The sequence below is a fragment of the Lathamus discolor genome, chromosome Z (genome assembly GCF_037157495.1).
Source record: "Lathamus discolor isolate bLatDis1 chromosome Z, bLatDis1.hap1, whole genome shotgun sequence".
NCBI lineage: Eukaryota > Metazoa > Chordata > Aves > Psittaciformes > Psittacidae > Lathamus > Lathamus discolor.
The window spans coordinates 47435057-47448943 of NC_088909.1; the positions used below are offsets into that span (position 1 = coordinate 47435057).

At 37.3% G+C, this 13887-nt stretch overlaps 1 long non-coding RNA gene across 1 annotated transcript in view; it reads right to left on the reverse strand.

Annotated features, from left to right (window-relative positions):
- LOC136005615 (uncharacterized) overlaps nucleotides 1-13316 on the reverse strand; it is a 34702-nt gene extending 21386 nt beyond the window's left edge. Inside the window, exon 1 of the long non-coding RNA XR_010608815.1 lies at nucleotides 13240-13316. This is a non-coding gene — a long non-coding RNA (uncharacterized LOC136005615). The remainder of the gene's footprint in view (nucleotides 1-13239) is intronic.
- Nucleotides 13317-13887: the final 571 nt, after the last annotated feature.

Consider the following 13887-nt stretch of genomic DNA (forward strand, 5'->3'; position numbering starts at 1 on the left):
CTGGCTCCTTCAAAGTGGGGAAGAATAAGATTTCAGTGCAAGCATATAACAAGAGAACTAAAGAATGAGTCAGCTAATCTAGTTATTATAGAGATGAAACAATAAACTCTCTGGGAAAGGGAAGCATTTTAAAATACGGTCATTTATTGCTTTCCAGTGACCCTTCAGGCATGCACAAGAAGATGTTTTCTCAGTTTCTTTTCAATTGCTAGACCCTATCTTGAATATCTTGTGTAACTTTTATGATGTAATACATATGAGAAGAGCTTAACCTTTTACTACTGATAGCCTTCTTTAGGGTGAATTGGCCCATCCTCCACCCTCTCCTCAAAGGGGCAATGTTCCAGCCCTGACCACCTCTCAATGGCCTTCTGCGGAGCTCAGTCTGTTTCATGATGTCTTTCGAGCATTGGTGGGCTCAAATATGGTCTAAGGAGTGCAGAGTGAAGGGGGATAATTCCATCCTGCTAGCTACCTTTGTTGTAAAGCCATAACAGTGGCTCCACACAGCTCCAGAAAATCCTGGCTGTGGGTACAGAACAGGTTTCTTCTCACAGGCTAAAATAAGAAAACACATCTCTATGTCAAAATCTTCAGTGTTTTCCTTACAGACAAGAAACTAAAGTGGTAATTAGTGACCTCACACTCTAGAAATTTGCTGTGGGTCATCTGTAGGTGGAGAACACCAGCATTTGATTCTTGAGATTTGGACAGTTACGTGATTGAGACAGTGCAAGACCAGATCTTCTATTATGTATGTACTGATCTTATTGCAGTTGTCAGCAATGTTTCTGGTTTGGATTAAAAACACCTGTTGGCTGGTTTTAAAATTAGGTATATGGAAGCTTAAAAAATATTGCCAAATGCCAGTGAAAAATTTAGTGCCTTAACTACTACTTGGCAGCACACATGAGAACTTTTGTTGTATCCTGTCATATCTGAAATACTTACTTATTTATGAGGTTGTCATGGGCAGCCTGAGTGTCTTATTCTTCCAGCTTGGCACAGTCTGGTTAAAATACTAGGGATCACTAACTCAGACATTTTATATTTTCTATAAAGCAGGTACTATTAGCAGTGAACTAATTAGGCACCCCATTTTACTAAAATCTGCTCTGTAATGTATGTGCCATCTGTTCATTTTAGTACAACAAATAACAGACAGTAATTCAGCCTGTAATTTTGCCACCAATCATTTCAGTTAGTTCATGCTTGTTTTTTCTCTTTGCAACGATGCATCAAAATAAAAGGACATAGTTAAGTTTATTTGAAGAAAAAAGTTTCAATGGTGGTGTCATATGAAAAGTCCTACTTCCATGGAATACCTTCCCATCCATCCCTTGAGACACAATAATCTATATTCTCTAAACCTGTTAGAAGTATGCCTCAATGACTGTTTCTTGGTGCCTCGTTTTTTGAGATAGTGATCACATAGTATGAGGAGAACAGGTTACATGTATACTGTACCAATTACAGGTCCAGTAAAGGAATCAGATCCAGATGCAGAACTATGTAGAAAACACCTCAGGAACTATTCAAATAAACAAAATTAAAAAAATAATAATAACAAAAAAAAAAAAAAAAAGAAAAAGCATAAGGAGGTATCTGCTGAAATAGCAATTTCATACCACTATCTGTCATGAGATCGCTATAAGTGGTTATGGCCAAACAGGTTTTATAACCCTTCAAGATACCCAAAACCTACTTTATTTTTCTCTTCCTACATGTTTCTATTCCAGGGTCATTCTGAATTTTAGCAATTTGAAATGTTTTTCTTACAGTTATCCAATTTATTTGCAGTTGAGGTTGTACATGCCTTAGTTGTTCTTTTAACAAGTTTGCAAGTTTGTTTATACAGTTCTCCCACCTTCCTTGTGTTTATCTCTTTGCACTTATTGAAAGTAATCAGTAAACTTGCCATAGCTGTCCAGTGTTTCTTTCTGGTAAACCACAGTCATCTAAGTAGTCCAGAATATCTGTTGTTGTATATAGTCACAACTTATAGAACAGGATCTTTCTTAATCATCCTGATGTGAGTCATCTGAACTTATTATGCTCTGAATTATTTCTTTATTAAATAAAATATCCAGAGGTAAAATGAAGGTGAATAAAACTTCAAAGAGATATGTTCTGAATTGTATATAATAGTGAAATGGCAGGTCACTGGAAAGTGACATTAAAGAAGAAAAAGGAGTTTATTTGTCTAACAGGTTGGTTTGGTACTCAGTTTGCATTATTTTCAACATGAAATACAATAATAAAATAGTTAAATAGTTTTGGCTGTTTCAGAAGGGTAACACAGATAGACTTCAGTTAATTGAACTCTCCCAATACTAGTTAGCTTTTGTTGCTGTTCCTGGTTCTGGTTTTTTTTAGTTTGGTTGGTTGTGGGGTTTTTTTATAGCAGGATGTCTGACATTTAATTTATTTGATAGCCTCTGGGAATGTCTCCTTAGATTTAGATTAAATCTCAGGATGACAGTTTTATTACTCTTTCCAAAAATATGGTCATGTATTCTTTCACTACTCTCAAACATTTCTGCCTTTGCAGAAAAACTGCTTGCATGGGATAGCATTTCCATCACTTGATTTTCATTGCAGCATTTAGAGAATTGGCATTTGGTTCTTGAATCTCAGCTTTAAGCAGCAATACGTGAGTTAGCAGAGAAACAATGCTACTTCTGTGATTTAATGTGTTCTAACTCTAGTCATTGCAATTATTAAAGCCAAGCAAATAATTTATTTAATTACTTCATTAATCTTTCAGTTTATGGAATATTTCTGAAGAGACAGAGTCTCAAATTTTATAAAATATTCAGCTCTGTTTCAGGAGCCTCTTATAAAATATATTATAATGCAGTTTTAATGAATATTCAAAATTAAACCTTCATTGCTTGGCAGCATAGATCAGATATACAGGATAAGATTTTTCTCTTTATTTTGCATACTGCAGGTATTCTAGCTGGAATAAAATTTAACTAGTGCTAATCTTCACAGATAATCAGCTTAAAAGTTTTTCTTGCAGTGTATATTTTGGTCCACAAAACTTGTATTAATTCAAACAGCAAAGTGACAAAAGTACAGTTATCGTACACTTGTCTTATGCCAGTCTGGCATTGAGGGATGTCAGTGGTAACTACACCTTTAAGTGATTTAGAAAGACTTTAAGGCAGACTGTTAAAAATGTAAATGGATGTGCCTGAAAGTGTGTTGGGTTTTGGGTTTTGGTTTTGGTTGTTTTGTTGGCCTTAGAACATTGCTAATGTTCTTTTCACTGGCTTGGATTATATGAGGTTGGGAATACAGCGTGTGCACATAGTGTCACTGGTGACATCTTTATCTAGTTGAAGGTGTCCCTGATCATTGCAGGATGGGTGGAGTAGGTGATCTTTAAAAGCCCTTCCTACCCAGCCATTTTACGATTTTATGATCTTTCCCTCATGCTTACACATGAACTTCAAGCTGATCCACTCTAAGACCCTCAAGATAGTGGTCCCTGCTATTCTTGAGGCTTGCTTGCCTAGATTCAGTGTGGTTCTATGTCTGTATCATCTTTGATTTGTAACTGACTGATGGTTGAATAGTTAAAAATGTGGTTATTTAGTATTCACTTTTATCTGTTCAGAAAATCTTGGTTAAATAGTGCCAAAATCCTGAGTATTTTTATCATTTTTTTTTAATCAAAATAAATTGCCTTAATTCTGTCTTGACTTTATGTATCAATTTGATGAATACGGTCATTTATTTTCACGGAGCTGATCCTCATTTATATAAGCTGATCCAAATTACGACTGTCCAGTACTTTTTCCTTTGCTACCTATTAAATTAATATCCCAATTGAACAAACATTTTTTCTTTTTGCTGAGACACTTTTACTTTAAAACACAGATGTGTACATGCATGTGCGCTCACATGCATGCACATGTGCGCACACACATAGTGCACACCCAAACACACACACACACATACAAATGTAGTAGGAATATTTTGGCCTTAAGATTTGTCTGTTTAAAACATTTAAGTCTTTATTTATTCTAGAGAAATAAGTTGATCAAGCATCCCTTGCCTCTTCATTCATAGGTAACTCACATAGTATTCTTTTGAATTGCGTCTCTTCCGTGGGAATGATCTCGGGTAACATCTCACTTCAGAAGCTTCCACTACAATGCTAACAATAACTTTGGTAATATGCAAAGGAAAATAAAATGTTTCAAAGATATTAGAAAATAAAAAGGAAATAAAAATAACAAGACTTCAGTCTGGGCAATCCCCAACAAACTAAAAAGCTGTAGAGAATGAGGTAGCATCTAGCCTGTATGAGGTGATTCAGGAGTTATATGCAACATAAAAACTGACTCTTTACTGGTGCAAAATGATTACTGCTAGTTTAAAAAGTAGTTCTGTGCTGAGAAACTATGCACAAAGTCAAAATAATATGTCACTTCCATTAAGAAAAAGAAGTTGCTTTATTTTCTAAGTTTTAGTCACAACTTTTTTCAGTATTTAATAGAGGAGCTTTGAACCATGTCCTGTACCTAGATTATGGCACTAAGAAATATATTCTGGTTTTTGTTTTAATAATCGCTATTTTGCAACAGATTTTTTTTTTTTTATGAAGTACTCTAGACAAAACCTTGGTACTGGACTCTTAACATAATGCTCAAGCATCTAACGAGAACAAACTAACAGATAACAAATGCATGTGTTGCCAGCACAAAGTTCTGCAGAATCTGGAGGACTGAGTGCTGTGCAGGGGTTTACCTCTGGACCTTTTGTCTAACACTTACTATTTTAAGAAAATTGATGGTACAGAAGACATCTTTAACAATGGTTTTGCAGTTAATGAGGATTCATAAGAGCTTGTGCCTCTTGTGAAGAGGGTAATTGCCCTTACATTTTTATTGAATTTGTAATTATTGTACTCAGCAATGGTTCAATAAAGAGAAAGGACAACTGGCTTTGATTGTAGTGCTATTTTTACATGAAAAGAATAGCTGATGAATATTCCATGTTTCAAGAAAACAGGTTGAGCATAAATGAAAAATTGAGCTTATTACTTTAACCTATTCCATTTTAGAGTGTCCCAAAGAATTGTTTTCAGAATAGTGACTCCATCATGCACATCACGTGCACTCAAGACCTCATTAAGTAAGAGTTTACAAAGTTGCATGAATTAATGTGCTAGGAACAAAACTGCTTTGGCAAAGTAACAACAAATCAAACTTAATTTGTAGGTTAACTTGGAACACAGCTGATCTTTAGAAACAGTGGATCTCAATGACAGGGTTCTAAACCAGCAAGATTCCCTGACATTTTTCATTAATGGAGAAGCAATCTGATTTTGCTATGAACCAGAAATAAACTGCAGCAGGTAGTGTACTAAAATATATTTTATATTTTAGATACTTTTTTTCCCAAAAATAAAGGCAAAAGAGTAGAGAAAAATAAACATAGCGTATTTGTCAAAATTCTTTTGTATTTTGCTGTCATAATAATGTTCCAGTCATGGTCCACACACTGTTTTCTGCCTTATTTAGAAATAAGGGAACAAAGTGCAAATGGTTGCCCAGGGCAAAGAGGTAACATGGTTTATATTTGTTATTGTTGTTGTAGATGTTTATACTTCAGCAGCTTTGATTCTCCTGAGCTGAATAGTGATTTGGAAAATATTAACTTAATATTACCTTTTTGCCCCAGGAAACTTCTCCAGGACACCAGGGATTTGATATAGTAAAGATAAATATAATTCAACACTTTTTGCTTAACAATGACAAGATATAATATAAGCACCTCACACTACCAGTGTTTACAGTAACTCAGTCATCTGGATTGAACAGAAATGCTTTCACATCTCCATTTTCCTTTTTTACCCTGTTGTGCTGAAAATTTTTGAAGTCCCCATCCTCAAATATAAACCATGTCCATACTATTTCACAAAGAAGAATTAATTCTCATCATCCATCATTACATGCAGTAGAATAAAGGAAGGATTTGCAAGTGATGTTTCATATTGCATAGGATATCGTACATTATATATAGGAGGATGCGCACAATGTTTCAAATAAACATTACTAATGTGTCAATATCTCAGCAAGTTTCCTGATGACACCAAGCTGTGTGGTTCAGTTGATAGACTGGAGGGAAGGAATGCCATCCAGAGGAACTTGACACGCTTGTGAGGTGGGCTGATGCCAACTTTATGAAGTTTAACCATGCCAAGTGCAAGGTCCTACACATGGGTTGGAGCAATCCCACGCACAGCTACAGACTGGGCAGAGATTCAGAGTAGCCCTGTGGAGAAGGACTTGGGGGTGTTGGTCGACGAGAAACTGAACATGAGCCGGCTTCAGTGTGCGCTCGCAGCCCAGAAAGCCAACCGTATCCTGGGCTGCATCAAAAGCAGCGTGACCAACAGGTCAAAGGAGGTGATCCTGCCCCTCTACTCGCTCTCGTGAGACCTCACCTGGAGTATTGTGCGCAGTTCTGGTGTCTGCAACATAAAAAGGACATGGAACTGTTGGAACAAGTCCAGAGGAGGGCCACGAGGATGATCAGGGGACTGGAGCACTCCCATATGAAGATAGGCTGAGAAAGTTGGGGCTGTTCAGCCTGGAGAAGAGAAGGCTGCGTGGAGACCTCATAGCAGCCTTCCAGTATCTGAAGGGGGCCTATAGGGATGCTGGAGAGGGACTCTTCATTAGGGACTGTAGTGACAGGACAAGGGGTAATGGGTTAAAACTTGAACTGTGGAAATAGTTTGCCACAGAATACTTCATGGGTCACCTGCTCTTCAGTCCAAGTGACATGCTGTTTGGGAGAACTGATGTATATTCAGTGCACCCATTAAGACCTTTGCTCACAGGATATATTTCCAGCTCTCAGCCTCTCAGTCGCGGTCATTGGTGGAAGTTAGTACTGCTCTCACACCTTGGCTAATACAGTCCAGCCAGGGTTTTGGCTAACCCTGCTCAGCTCAGGTTAATCAGCTGAGACAGACTTGAGTACTGTTGTCTCCCTTGCTTACCATGCACTACCATTGCAGAGAAGAGAAACATAAAGAGGGTGCCCATCTACTACTCCTCTGGGAGTTTCAGAGAGAACAGGACCAAAATGTAACTAAAATTGCATATGTTGAGGGGGACTGTTCTACAGGTACTGCCTCACTGAAGACAGCAGCAGTGGGATGGCAGGAAAATAGGAAACTGGGAGCTAAACTAGCTGCAGTGCTGAGAGCATTCACAATGTCAAAAGCTTTTTTCTTTGCATCTTCATACATGCATTACATCAGCTTGAGGGCAACACAGGATCTGCTACCACTCAAGACTGATGCTGAAGTACTTGTTCCAAGGAGTTTTGTGTGTAGCACTGGCTGTGTAAATCTGCATAAATCTTTCAGACCTTTGTGGACTTTCCTGCAGGAGGCATGTTAAATGACTGCATTAATTATTGAAAAAAAGTCAGAATTTCACAGTGCATATGACAGCTCCTTATACTTTTTTTTTTTTTCCCCCCATAGGGAAAGTTTTATTTGCAGTTATACAATTTAGGAAAATTTACCATTTGCAGCATGGTGGCTTTTTCTGTAATAAAGAATCTGCAAATTAATGAGAATTTTCCTAGGAAATAAGTATTGTTCCTAGGTGTGTAAACTTGAGTATGGAAGAAGCTCAGTTTAACAATTCATGTCTTTGGAAAGTATTTCTACCCCAAGCCCCATTCCTAATTCACATATCATAAGACAAATGTATTTTGCTTTTTGACAATTGTTTAGAATAATTTTACAACCTCACTGCATTTTGAAAGCAATAATTAGCAACACACAACTAAGTCTATTATTTAAAGCAAAAACACACATTAGAAGGAAATTGGGAAGAGGAACTTTACATTTGGTCTAACTGATGGAGAAATCTTTAAAATAAACTGATGATTTCCACCGAAAATCAAAATTCTCATTGTCATCAAAAGAAGTAGAATGGAGGTCATTGTAAACTCTAGGATAAAACCAAAAGTGACAAGAGAAACAAAAGGAAGGGTGTCAGCTAATGCATAGCCTTTTATATTCACAGTGTTAATCACATGTATTGCACTCAAGAATATCATAACTAAGACTGTTAAGGCTCAGTCAGTGATTAAGAAAAGCAGAAGTTAGCTTTGTCTATCTAATCTTTATTAAGCTCCAAGACAGCAAGATTGGTACAGTCTTTAAATCACATGATTATGGAAGTCATGTACCCTGTGGTTGTGCCTACATAGTTTTCAAAGAATCACAGAATCATAGAATGGCTTGGGTTGGAAAGGACCTTAAGATCATCTAGTTACAACCCCCCTGCCATGGGCAGAGACACCTCATACTAGACCATGTCACTCAAGGCTCTGTCCAACCTGGTTTTGAACACTGCCAGGGATGGAGCATTCACAACTTCCTTGGCAACCTGTTTCAAGTGCCTCAGCATCCTCACTGTAAAGAACTTCCTCCTTATATCTAACCGAACTTCTGCTGTTTACGTTTAAATCCTTGTCATATCACTGCAGTCCTTGATGAAGTTTAATATATATACATATAGATATATATACATATATATATACATATATATCATATATATGTCAAATCCCAGTGCCAGGGCTTCCTTCCAAATGGACACAGTGTCAGAGGATGAGTTGTAAAACAGTCTAACATCTGTGAATGATGATGAGATTAAGACTTCAGGTCACACACTGGAAAGCACTGTACCAGAAAAACGCTGCAAACCTTTTGGTATTTGATGTGACTGCACCATAGACATGTAATACACACTACTCAGTTAAACAATGCTTTATCTTTCCCTTAGGGTTCAAAAGGCAGATTAAAGCAGAGTGTTCTGACTTTAACTGAAGGTATAAATATACATTTTTTTCAGATACTTCTGTGTCATGCCATGAATAGTTCTTGTGATGTTAGGGAATTACATAATCCCCACATCGCAGATGAGGAAGTCAGTAGCAATGAAAACCTGAAGCACTAATAAAAAAAATAGGGAGTTTTCTACCTAGCTTATGGCTGCATTTGAAACACAAACACCTGTTTCATCGTTTTTTTTTATGAGACTTGATGTTATGAAATGTTTCAAACTGTAAAAGCACATGTCCTAATGACTTCAGTTACAAAAGAGAAGGAATCAATACTCATCTAATTTATACCACAAGAGAACAAATTACATCAGAAGAAGAAGAGAGACATGCGTTTACTGACCATGTGTGTAAAGTGTGGCACAAGTAACTTGCTTACTGTGAAGCAAAAAGCTTGTGCTATTTGTGTAGAATCACACAAATGCTTGGTGTGGGTTTGCATTGAATCATTGACTTATTAAAGCATCATTTAGTCATCTCAGCTACAAAGATTCCTTCTCTCTTTCGTATTCAATTAATTTACTACAAACTTTCTACCTTTTGCAAAAAAAAAAGAGATTTTATGTCGTGGTTTAAACAAAATCACACAGCCTGTCCACTCACTCCCCCCCTTCTTTCACTCCCTCTACTCCTGGAGGGACGGAGAGGAGAATCAAAAAGAATGCAACTCCCATGGGTTGAGATAAAAACAATTTAGTAACTAAGGTATAACACAAATCACTACTGCTACCACCAATAATAATAATGATAAAGAAAATAACAAGGAGAAAGAATGCAACACCTCACCACCAGCCGACCGATAACTCACCCCACCCCACCCAACTGAGCACCGACCGATACCTCATCCAACCCTCCAGTGCCCTAGCCCTTCCGGGTAACTCCCAGTTATGTCCCGGGCATGAAGTGCTGTGGTATGGAATACCTCTTTGGCTGGTTTGGGTCAGGTGTCCTGTCTCTGCTTCCTCCTGGCCTCCGCTCCTCCCTGGCAGAGCATGAGGCTCAGAAAGTCCTTGGTCAGACCAAACATTTGAGCAGCAACTAAAAACATCGGTGTTATCAGCACTGTTCCCAGGCCAAAAACCAAAAACACAGCACTGCACCAGCCACCAAGAAGGAGAAAAAGGACTGCTACTGCTGAACCCAGGACATTTTATCATATTTTCTTTTAATGTATTTCGGTGTTGGGTATTTTAACCCAATAGTAATACTAAAATCTCCATTATATATTTCCAGATGTAATAATAATTACTGCATCTGGGAGTAGGACCAGAGCCTCTATTTATCTGTCATTTGAACCAGGAGAGGAAATTATAACCATATCTGACAGCCATCCTCTATTCCTTTCTTTTTTGTTTGCTTAATGAAAATTAAATTTTCCTTTACACGTGGTGTGCATAACCGAGGTGTTCATGGTTGAAGTAATGAGAGTACACGAAAAAGACATTCCCTACTGTGAAGTTTAATGCCATATTCTAATCTAAAGTGAATGGGAAACAAGCATTATATGGATTGTTCAGTTTAGTGATGTGAGAAAATTTTCCAGGTGTTCTGTAGCAAAAATGTTTTTACATATACAGGCTAAGCAAAAAAAGAAGCTATGAAAGACTGAATGCTGTATAAGAAACATTTTGAAAGACATGTTCTACTGAAGGCCCTATCTACTGACTTTGGACAGAAGGGTAGATATTTGTTTGTTTCATTTTGCTATTTGTAAAAATATACTTTCTTTAACTGCTTGGGACTGTCTAGCTTATGAAATACCTGCTTTGAACAAGTCAGTGACATGCAAGAGCAGTTTGTGATTTGCCTTGAAATGTTTCTCATTACACCTCAGAATAGAATGCCTGAAAAGATCGCATTTCTATGGTGGTCATTTCCATAGATATTCTGTATCCTTATAGGAGATCACTAACCCAGAGAAACCTCTAAAAAGACTTAAAGAAACAACAGTGTAAAGGTGCTCTGACAGCATTGTTTTGCAGGTTCCCCTTCAATGATAACAATACCATTTCTAGGTTATTAGTTAGCTGTTGTTAACTGCAAAGAAATAAATTAATTTTAGAACATTTAATTTGCCTTCCTCTTCCTCCTCCTCCTCATTGGCACATGTATTCAGCTGTTCAGTTCCTTAATTTTTCTTAAAACTACTGTATAGTATGATTATTTTTTTTTCACCCATAAAATCATTAATGTAACTGTCATTCTTTTTTTTGGATCAGTTTAGTCAAATTTATTCATTTAAATTATTGTATTGACAACACATGTCAGCTCAGTGAAGGCTGCTCTTCTACTTGACTGTTCTTGTCAAAACAATTCACATTCACACCAGGCAACTTTGGTGAGAATAAAATCCAGCCACACCTTAATAAGAATCAAGCTTTTCATTCCACTTCTACCATCTGTGCTGAAGGAAGAATATTCAGACTATTCTGTCATGTGAAAATCTCAATACTTAAAGTTGTGTATTCATTTTTCAGAAAGAAAGCAGAGGCTGGTATTTCAGGGACTTGTGTGAATTACTAAATTCCAAATTAGTTTTCATGTATATTTATCCTAATGTTCTGGCAGAATTTCCTTCATTCCGAAGCTTGTGACCCTAACTGTGCAGTTAAGGTAGGCCAACACTACTCTTTTGACAGATACACTGCTGTGCACCAAGCTATTTGTGTAACTACCTTCACTGACTTCATGAGCAACAAATGGTGTAACAAACAGGAAATTATTGTTGTAACAAATGCTAATTATTGAGCTCCATATGGGAGTAATGTGGTGAAATTAAATCGTGTATGATCTACAAGAGATCAAGACTTTTTAGAAAAATGTGTGAATCTCTTAAATGTGTTTTATTAACATGCACCTAACAAATTTCATGGAGAAAAACAGAACTTCAAAGATATCAACACAAGCCAATATATTAAAGATGGATTTTACTTTTGCTCCCCTGAGCTGTGTTTCAGTCATATTCTTTTCAAGTTTGGATATGGTATCTACATATACATTTTGTTATCATTTTTATTTATACCAGTAGCAGGTTTTTGATGCTATATGTCCTTAGCTGTGTCCCAGACTAGAAACACACTTGCTGAAAACTCACTTGCTGCTTCATCACAAATTTCATGAGATGTAGTGTGAGTTTCCTTTGTGTTTACTATAGTAATAGTTGATGGAGCAACTAGACCTGGAAACCACTTCCAAAACAGGAAGGGCGAGAAAGTGACTGAGGATAGTCAGCATTGATTTGCAATAGCAACGACCTTTTACAATTAGGTGACAGTCTTGGTAGATGAGGGGAGAGCAGTGGACATTGTTTACTTTGACTTTAGTAAGATGTTTCACACAGTATAACGGTATCCTCATAAACAAGGTGATAAAGCATGAGTTAGGTATGTGCACAGTAAGGTAGCTTGAAAACTGGCTGAACAGCTTGGCTAAGAGGGTTATGATCAGTAGCACAAAGTCCGATTGGAGGTAAGACACTAATGCTTTATCCCAGGGCTGATACGGGGCTGGTACTATTTAACATCATTATTAATGACCTGGACAATGGGCTCAGCAAGTTTGCAGATGACAGAAAACTGGAAGGAGTAGAGGGTACACTAGGGTGTTGTGCTGACATTCAGAGGGAGCAGGACAGGCTGGAGAACTGGACTGAGAGAAATCACATGAAGTTCAACAAAAGGAAATCCAGACTCCTGCATCTGTGGAGAAAGAGCCCCAAGAACCAGTACACACTGGGAGCCAGACGGCTAGAAAGTGGTTTTACAGAGGGGACCTTGGGGGTCCTGGTGGTTACCAGGCTAACTACAAGCCAGCGTTTTGCTGTTGTGACCATAAGCTGCCTGGGCTGCATTAGTAAGAAAACTGCCAGCATGCTGAGGAAGAGGATCCATGCCCTGGACTCAGCACAGGCGAGGTCAAGCTTGCATTCCCTGATCCAGTTCCAGGCTCCCTGCTACAAGACGGTTACAGATTTACCAGAGCAAGTTCATGCCAGAGACACAAAAATAATTAAGGGAAAGGAACATCTTTCATATGAATAGTTGAAGGAGCTGGGACTGTTCAACCTGGAGCAGAGAAGCCTCATGAGTACTTTATCCATGCTTATAAGCAGTCAATGGGAGAGAGTCACAAAAAGAAGGAGCCAAACTCTTCTCAGTAGTAACAAAAAATTTATTTTTCAATTACACAAGGCTAACAAGTCACCTAAAGAGTAGGAAAGAGATATGAAAATTTTGAAAGCATCAAAAGAAAGCAGAAGCAATATATAAATCTTCTGGAAAATATTGACTGTATAGCATTGACCATAAACACATTTCATTAATCTTCTAGTTTTAATAAAACATATATACTTACTGTAAAGTGCAGCTTAGAGGTTTTCGTGATATACCGATGACATCTCTAGATCTGCCCTTCCATTTAAAAGATATCTTTAAAAGATATGGTAACAAGTGCAATCAGTACAAATATTATTCCTGTTTTGTTAGTACCAAAACCAGAATAAGACAAAAGGTTGAACATAAAAGTGTTACATTGTGACAAATAACACATTTCACACTGCAGTAATTATGAACGAGACGTTTTATTTCAGGGATCTGAAGTATATAATGACTGAGAATTCTTTCAATGCTTTAAGATCTGTGGGTGTCTGTGATGATCCAATCGTTTGCGACGTGACTTGTTAAATTAGAGCAATTTAAAGAACAAATAAGAACTTCTTGGAGCTCATCCAGGAAGAGTTGCTAGGTGTGTTACATTGAGAATTTCTCTTTCCAGAGGTGTAAAAAAGTTAGTGGAGTAAAATCATAACAGACGCATTTTTTTTATTTCTTTTTTACACACAAAAAAAGGCTATGAACTGCACTGGGATAAAAAAGAGACTAAAGCTAGAATAGTTTTCATTTCACACACAGACAGTATATATAAAAATAATTTGCTTCTTTCATCTTTTTGAGCATGAATTGTTCTAAGGATAAAGGACTCATGAGTCAAAAAAAAGCTGCA